Genomic DNA, 8,808 nt, shown 5'->3' with positions numbered 1-8,808 from the left:
GACCCCACCACCCCATCAAAGGAACAGCGAAAACAACCAGAGCCCTCTGAACTCCTACTAACCCTCCAGGACCAGCGCAGCGTCTCATTTTCTCACCCAAATAACCACCCCGTGATCTCATGCCCATCAAAACGGAAGGAAAACTTCCTGGCACCCAGAAATATCCACAGGGGCCCCCAACAGCCCACCAACGCATACCTGAGACCATATCACCAATTTCACTGCTGCAATACACAAGCACCACAAATTAATAAGACAACATGACTCTCTTTATTGCACACGACTTGTGGTCACACGGTTCTCCCATCATCATTTAGGTGCTCTGTCCAGACACGCCCACCAACAGCCCACCTACGATGGTCCGTCAATCACGGGGTGACTACAGCAGACTCAGCACACTTGGCTCAGTGTGTTCCCTTCTGCAAAGTTGCTAAGGACAGGGAAATGAGAGTCCTTCAGCTAACAACCCGGATGCCAGCTGACAGTGTCCCCAACATTCACAGGTTTCAGGCGGAACAAGAAGATGACAGTCACCACTTTGTCAGACACCTACAGGAGCCTCAGACCTGCTGACCAGGACCGCGCTTCTCAGGCACCAAACAGGTGCCCTGGAGCCGGGTTTCGCACAGGCTGCAAGGGACATGGATGGAGGATGCTTCGACGTGCGCGCCGCACTGGCCATCTCCGCCCTCACTGCCAGGCCTGCTGCGGGCGGCCTGCATCCCTGGGGAGGCAAGGCCGGGCCTGGGCTGTCTGGCGAGGCGCAGGGGCCAGAGGAACGGGCAGGGACACAGTGGGGACGGAAGAGGTTCGCGGGTCCAGTACCTAGAGGCTTATGGGACTGAGTCTGGACGCCGCCATGGGAGCCCAGCTGGCCGTTGGGAACCCGCTGTCTGTGCTCGCGCCTGTGCCTTTCCCCGCAGGAGCCCCAATGGACGCTGGAGCCGTTGGGTTGGATCGCAGCCTGTGAGCGCGCCCTTCCATCCAAGCATGTGCTCAGGCGCGAGGGATGCAGGAGGGACACCGGTGGCCCTGCAGGAGGAAGAAATGGGTCGGGAAGCCTGCAAGGTGTCTGCGGCAAGAAGGCTCCCCATAAAGAGCCTCTGGGCTGGTCCTTCTTTCAGTGGGAGCACCTGAAATGACAAAGTGATTTTCGCAGTTACGAACTGGTCATGCCTACAGTAGAGACCACCCTGCTGCAGTCCTTGGAAGCTAAGGAAGCTCTCTACCCTGTGCTCCTTCCCATGGCCAGTTTGCACAAATTGAATTTGACTAGTGTTATTATATGAGCACCTGTGGTCTAGCAGTTTGAAGCAGTGCAAACTGATTGCATGGGGTAAGGGCTGAAGCTCAGTGGCAAAGCACTGACCAAGACTATACAAGGCCCTGAATTTGACCTTGGTTTAGCAAATAAAATTTGGTCTCCAGCATTCATTACAGTGTATGATTATTTTTTAACAATTTAAAAAACCTGTGGAATGAGAACATAGTTTTTCTGCACTGCATATTTTATATCACTGCTTCAAAAGAAATAACAAGGGAAGAAAGAATGAAAGAAGCTTCTTTTTAGTGCCTGAATATCATGGTTTGCCCCCCTCCTGCCATTTATTGAAAAGACTTATAATAAGGTGTTAATATTTCATGAACACCAAACTGTGTGTTTTGCAAGCCAGGGATGGGATAAAAAAAATCATCACCAACAAAAACAACAAGAAAAAACACTTTATACATAAAACACAATCCATACCCCACAGTTTTTTAGAGTATTGACTGTTTATACAGGTGATTTTGTGGCTCATGAGAGCCATGGTTCACTGGTCCTGCCCATCATTGGAAGCAAAGACAATTTGGTTTTTGAAAGAGAAGGCCACCTGTCACACCCCTCTCCTGTGGATTTTAGAAACTACTTCAAAATGACCTGGAGGCACACACCACTTATGTCACCCCTGAATTGCCTGAAGGGAACTCAAAGTTCTTCTATACCTATTAGAGCTCTTCCTGGAATGTCTGCCCAGCCCCCCCTCCACCCAGGCCAGCTGTCTTTGGCCCCTCCCCCCCTGCAGAATGTCTGGATCCAACATTCCACTGTGGTTTACATTTAAACTTTGGCCAGCTTGGCTCAGTTGGACCCTGAGCATCTGTTACAGACAGGTCACTCTCTGGGTCCTGTACTGACGTTTCCCACTGTGGAGACTGTGAGACACTGTGTCAGGTGTCCTGCCTGACCTTCAGAAGGAGGTGAGCCTGGAGAGTCAGGGGTCTGTTATCTGAGGGCAGTCACCCCAAAAACCCTTGGGAGTAAGAATGGAGCACTTACCCTGTGGTCAACTGATTGAACAGAAGTAAGGGAAGGAAAGAGCCTTAGATAATACACTTGACATGACCCAGGAAGCCCCGGGAAGACTGATACTGCTCATGGGGAGGAGGGCTCCTAAGACCCAGGTCCAAACTAATCCGGGGAAGTACACTGGGTCAGCAGAAAGGAGAGAGGCCACGGGATTGATTCCTTGTAGAATGGACACAGGTCACTGCATGGTTTTTTAGGCAGTCACAGATGGTGTCACAGTGAGGGCTCCCTGGAGTCAAGATGCTGAGCCCTGTGTCCATTCTTCAGACACATGGAAGCTGCCTGGGATACCATTCTGAGGGACTGAGAGTCTCAGATCATAAGTGGGCAGGGGTAAGAAGTGTTCTTAGCTAGAAAACTGCCCAATGGGGATCTCAATGACCACAGATGCAGTGCGATATAGTCTCTGTGGGTGAGGCTGCAGGGCACTCCAACTGCCATAGCCCAGGGTCCCTCACAAACTTCCTGCCCAGGAAAACTTCTCCTGCCATTCAGACAGCAGGTGTCATTGATTCCAGAAGGGCAGGGAACCCAGGAAACCTTAGCCAACATAGATTTGGGCCTCTGGGGGATCTTCTGAATCGTTATCAATTTCACACTCTCTGTGTGTAGCCTCAGCTCATTGTTTTCAAGTCAACACAGAAGACTTTTGCTTATCTTCATGGTTTGGTTGGTACTCCATGATAAGGGAGAACATGTGGGGTGTTCTTCATTTTCCAGGATCAGGTTTGAAGATGACTGGGTTCTTTTGAAGACAGGAAGGAGAATAGCACACAGTTAGGAAGGGGCTCTACTCATATTGTCATTGGAACTTAGGCAGATGTCCTGATTAATACATGCAAGTGTTGAAGTGTGGTACACCTCCCATTCTTTGACCTCACTCTGCATAATGTCCTGGTGAACAGGAATGTGCTCCCAACAACCTTGCTACAGGTAGCAGCTAGTGCAGGCCTGAGTCTCTGTGACACTTTCCTTCCCATTATTAGGAATGCAAAGGAAAAGGACATCAGAATGACTCTAATTCCCAGGCCCAATAAAAAAATGACCAGTGTCTGTGAAAACCTCTGGAAAACCCCAATCCTCACCATCCCATCAACTTCATAAACCTCAGTAACCTTTGCTAGTCAGCCCAGGAGAGGATCTCCGGGACTCAGTGTCTATCACATAGACCTCTTCCCTGGGAAAGGAGCTCCCTGCATTATGGCAGGAACCAGTGAGCACTAGGATCACAGATGGCCAGGATCTGTCCCCCATTAGTGTTAGGTGTGGGAAGTGCTGGGAGAAGCACCCACATGCTGGGCAGGATGTGCTCCTGGGTGAACTACAGAATTCCTCAGCCTCTAGCTAGGCAGAGATCTAAATCAGGTGTTTCTTGTTTGTGTGTGGATGCCTAGGAAAAAAGTGGAGGGGTATACAAGGAGTATTAGCAAAAGGAAGGCTGAGGAGGTGATGGGGGAATAATTTTTAGAACCTGTCACCTTCACAAGTGACCCTAAAGTCCCTGCATGTGCCCTGGAGAAGATCCTTTTCCTGTTGGTGAGAATGAGGAGGGGCATGGTGCCACTGAATAGAGTCAAATCGACCCATTTCTAGGGAGTCACCTAGGAGGCCAATGGAGTGTCTGCAAAGGATGCACAAGGGGCCTCTCAGAATCAGGGAAAGCTGAGGTGTCACAGTCAACTGGGAATCCTGGTGTACTGAAAATGAGATTTCTCTGGGTAGAACTATGACTAAAGGAACGCAGCAAGAAATTCACTCAGGGACATTTGCAAACTGCACAATTTCCCTGCCCAGGGGCCCTGAGCTGTGAGCATTTGTTCTCAGATTTCCACTGAGTAAGAAACTGGGGGTCCTCAATTCTGCTGTCATTTTCGCTCCTCCATTCTCCGCTTTGCTTTGCCTCCACAGCATCTGCATCACGGAGACCAGGCATGAACTTCAACCCTGGTGCCCACATGTCTGCATTCAGGGGCCTACCCTTTCTTCCAGCTGCCCCTGTGCCAACACACCAGCCATTCTGGGAGTTGCCCCTGGCACCAAGGGTGACTGCACCTATCTCCCAGGGTAACCCTCTAGTGCTGTCCACTTACCCTGGACAATCATATGTGCCAGGGCTGTCCACCTTTGGAAAACATGGGCCACAACTGAGGCCAGTGGGGCCTCCTCATATTCAGAACATTACCCACACTCAGGCACCCCTCACCTGGAGGGCCCCAGGGGCCTTCTGTGGGGGTGTGGAGCATCCTGCTCCATTCCTCACAGCACCTTCTGCCCTGAGGACCACTGTACCTGCCTCAGACAGTGGAGGGATTCAAAACTATGGGATCCACTGGCACCTGGGCCTTCGCCCTCCAGCACCACGACCATTTGCCCAGATGGCCCCCATCATGTTCCCAATGAATGCACGCCAATGGCCAGGTACAGTGTTTGGGGAGGGCGCACTACCCACCTTCCCAGCTGCAGTGCCACTAGATGACTCCAGCAGACCTCCCAGCGTGTATGAAAACTTCCTGCGCTGGCAGCGCTTCAAGACCCTGGTCCGCAGGCACCTTCCTCAGACTCCTGATGTGGAAGCACTTTCCTGCTTCCTCATGTGAGTGTTCTCCTCAGGCTCCCCCTTGAGCTCTGTCAGGAGGAAAAGCATGGGTTGGAAAGAGGAGGCTGGGATGTAGGGGAACTGGATGAAAGGTCCTGAGGGTGAGGGGACAAGCTGAGACCCTTACATTCCCAGATGTATTCCCCTCACACCAGGGAATGAAACGTGCCTTATGTCAGGTGCCTATCACAGCCCTGTGAGTGCAGGCAATCTTTGTTTCCGATGATCATCACCATCACATGGAGGACTCAAGGTCAGAGGAGGTTCCTGGGGGTAATGTGGGCCAGGAATCGAAGTTGGCTGTCTGACTCCATGCCTCCCCCAGTCATGTCACCTTCCACCATAGACCTGATTGTTCTCAGCACAAGGGACATCCCAACCACAAGTGGGTTTAGTGGTGCTGGCCCCAACACAGAAATCTATGGCTACCCATACACATTGTCATGAACTCCTGATCAGGACCCTCTGGTGATGTCACACTCGAGGGGAAGCTGTCTTTGGATACTGCATGGGCATGTTCAACTTTGTCCCAGTTTGTAACTGCTCCCAGGTCATTCTGTGCACTGTCTTCAGTCAGCCTGGGACACCATACATGATGCTATGGAAAATTTGTGAAAAAACAAAAAGGCATTCCTTTCTCACAGTTCTTTAGTCAGGATTCCCAGGTAAAGGGTAACTGACCTAAAATCCCATGATTGCTCACTCTTCTCCTTGCTTGAAAAGACAGCTGGCTCACCTGTGTCCTCACAGTGTCTCCTCCTTCTCCCAGAAGAACACTAATGCCCTCATGAAGCGCCACCCTCAGGATCTCATCTAACCTTCTAAGCACTAAATGCAGTCTCCAGATACCATTCCATTGGGGGTTAGGGCTTTAACAGGTGAATGTTGGGGGATAAAAACATTCATCACATAGTACACCTCAATGATATTTGAGGAATCCAATCACAATCATGCTGGTCAATGCAGCCCTTGGTGTTAAAGTTTTGTATAAGTATCCTGGAGTCCCAATGTCAATAGTTTGAGTTGAACATCATGGGCAAATATAACAAAGGTAGGAAATTATGTTGTTGGTCTACTGATAAAGGAGGGTGACCTTGTGGACACTGATCCTGATGAATTCCAGCCCAGTGCTTCGGTCTCTGTCCCGACGAGAGCCCACCATGACCATGGAAGAGGGCCTGAGGAAGGGTTTGCAGGAATGGCAGCGCACCAGCAACTTTGATCGGATGGTCTTCTATGAGACTGCAGAAAAGTGAGCCAGTTTTCAAGGCCCAGAGCCTACTGATGGGGGATCATGGTTTGCACAGCAAGGTCTGGTACAGCCTGTCACCTACCTATGTTTTGGCTCCGAGGCATCTAGCTCTCCAAATAGTGGCTCATTCTAGCTTGAGGCATGGGCATTCTCTCGGCAACAAACCCAGAAACTCCAGGCTCCATACTCTTGATTCCAACTCTGCCTTGAGGTTCAGGGTCAGGATGGGGAGGAGGTACCAGCCCAGCCAGAGGGTCTGCTGCTGCTTTGCTGGCTCTGCAGAGGGGAAAAGTTGCACTAGATTCACTCGGGCCACCTGCCTGGGAACTGGTACCTCTTTATAGAGTGAGGTCCATTATAACTCATCACAGTGGCCACTACTTCAACCTGATGTTCCAGAAGAGGGTGGTGGTGGGGAGTGCATTGTCAGGGCCAGCCACCACTTCAGGTGCCCCCAGGACATGTCTCTGGTCCTTACTGCCTTTGCTCTATGTAATCCCAGCCTTTCTAACAAGGGAAGGGAAGAACCCACCCTCATTGGAAGCAACACCATGTTCTCAGCTTACCTTTCACTTCCACATGACCCTGCCTGTAACTTGGTCTCCCAGGTGATCCTTTCAGGGCCCAAGGTCCCAGCCTCAGTACCCCTGAATTGGGTCAGGACCTCTGGTGTTCCCTGATATAAATCACATCCCTGACCAGTTTCTACAACTAAACTGATCATGTGGTTCCTGGCAGAAACAGGAGAGAGCCAGAACAAGGATCAGCTAGGGGCCCTGCCTGGGTCCCTCAGATCTGATTCCCTTAAGGTGCTAGTTGATGTAGTGTTTCCTGAGAACTGTAGTTCTTCCTCTGTAGCAGCTCCCTCCTGTCACTGGCCGGACCTACTCCAGGACGCAACTCCACGTTCCTGCCACTAGCTCCTGGCTGGTAGCTTAGAATACTCCATAGCCTAGAATCCCACACCAGCACCTGCCTGGTATGGCTAACCTGATTCTCAGCTCAGCCTGTGCCTGCCTTACCCAAATCCCATCAAGGTTCATGGAGTTTGAGGCTGCAGAGGAGATGGAGGATCCAAGGATGCAGTTGTCAGGGGTCTTCCAGTGCCGACCTCCTCCTGCAACTCCGAGGCTGGAAATCCGAAGGCCTCCAGTCCCTGAGGCTGTCCAACAGCCAGGTAGGGTACCCACATTCACACAGTAGTCCATGATAGTGTCCAAACAGTGAAAAAGGCCAAGGCAAGTTGTTGTCCCAAATAAGAACTTTTCCTTCAGTATTGGAGCTTCACTCTTACAAGAAAAAAAGCCCCTAACACCTGAGGTCCCTGCCACCCAGCTATGAACTGTGTATTGACTGGGCCAAGTACAGATCTCCTTTCTCTCCTTGTCTATCCAAAGAAACAACACAAGATCTGTCTGGGACTTGAGTCCTGGTAGGGTAGAGTGCATGCAATACCAGTCACTACAAATGTCCTCCCACTTGACTCTCCTAGATGTTGCATCTGGTGCACTATTATATCCCTTGGTTCTTGGGTCAGGTTGTCCTCATGCATGACATACCAGGTTAGGTCCCCTGAACCCTGCCTACTACCAAGTGTTTGGGATGAACATGGAATCCTCATTCACACACCTCTCTGGTCCTCCCTGTCCTAGTGTGCACCTCCAGAAAGACCAACCCTAAGGTATGGTCAGCCCGCTCATTAGCAGCCAAACCCAAGGCACCAGAGACCAAGGTGCCTGACACAAAGGCACGCAAGACCAAGGCACGCAAGAACAAGGTGTCCAAGACCAAAGGGCCTGAGAACAAGGCGCCCGAGGAGATCCCACCTGAAGCCATCCAAGAGTACATGGACATCATGGATGAGCTATTCGGGCCTACGAACCTTGCCACGTGGGAGCCCTCCTACTTGTCTACAGAAGAGCTTGCTGAAAATTTGGGAGAGGAAGGACTAGAGCAACAGCCAATACAGGATGATTTATACCCAGATCAAAGTCTCCTGAGCTATGTTGATGAGAACTTTGTCAACAAGGTGAGCTGGGCCTACAATCTTGGTGTATACAAGGTTTTGGCACTCATAGAATTGAGCTTCCTGGCTTAAAATCTCAGATTTTTTTTTTTTTTTTTTGGTGTGTGTGTGTGTGTGTGTGTGAGAGAGAGAGAGAGAGAGAGAGAGAGAGAAAGTGCATGCACACGTGTGCACTCATACATGGGTGTAGCTGGTAGTTGGGATATAACAACCCCATGGTGCAAATGAGCATGGGATTATTATTGCTTCCTCTTTCTCCTAGAAGTCCTCCTGACTTGGGGCCATTTCCTCCCAAGGTCACTCACACTCTCTTCCTTCTCATCCCAGGCAGAGAATATGATTCATCCTCGCTTCCTGGAAGAAATGCTTTCCTCCAAACCATATATAAATATCTTGGCCATAACAAAAGAACTGGAGCAGCAGGAAAGACTCACCACTGACCAGGTAGAAAGCAGAAGGAAGGTCTCCCAGTAGACCAGGGGTAGGTGGTACAGAAGAGAGGCAGGGACACCTGATAAAGAAGTGCAGGGACACTAGGAACAACAGGGATTGGGAAGAAACAAAAGGTAGACAAGGAGAAAGGGGCA

At 50.6% G+C, this 8,808-nt stretch overlaps 1 long non-coding RNA gene across 1 annotated transcript; it reads right to left on the bottom strand.

The window, feature by feature from the left end:
- Nucleotides 1-274: 274 nt before the first annotated feature.
- Nucleotides 275-7,943, bottom strand: LOC139701740 (uncharacterized). The gene is made up of 4 exons (XR_011704248.1): nt 7,218-7,943; nt 6,278-6,471; nt 4,797-4,972; nt 275-1,133 (listed from the first exon to the last, which is right to left on the bottom strand). It is a non-coding gene; the product is annotated as an uncharacterized lncRNA (long non-coding RNA).
- Nucleotides 7,944-8,808: the final 865 nt, after the last annotated feature.

The sequence above is a fragment of the Marmota flaviventris genome, chromosome 14, assembly GCF_047511675.1.
Source record: "Marmota flaviventris isolate mMarFla1 chromosome 14, mMarFla1.hap1, whole genome shotgun sequence".
Classification (NCBI taxonomy): domain Eukaryota; kingdom Metazoa; phylum Chordata; class Mammalia; order Rodentia; family Sciuridae; genus Marmota; species Marmota flaviventris.
Note: the sequence above shows the minus strand (reverse complement) of the source record. Positions and strands in the feature narration are given on the sequence as shown.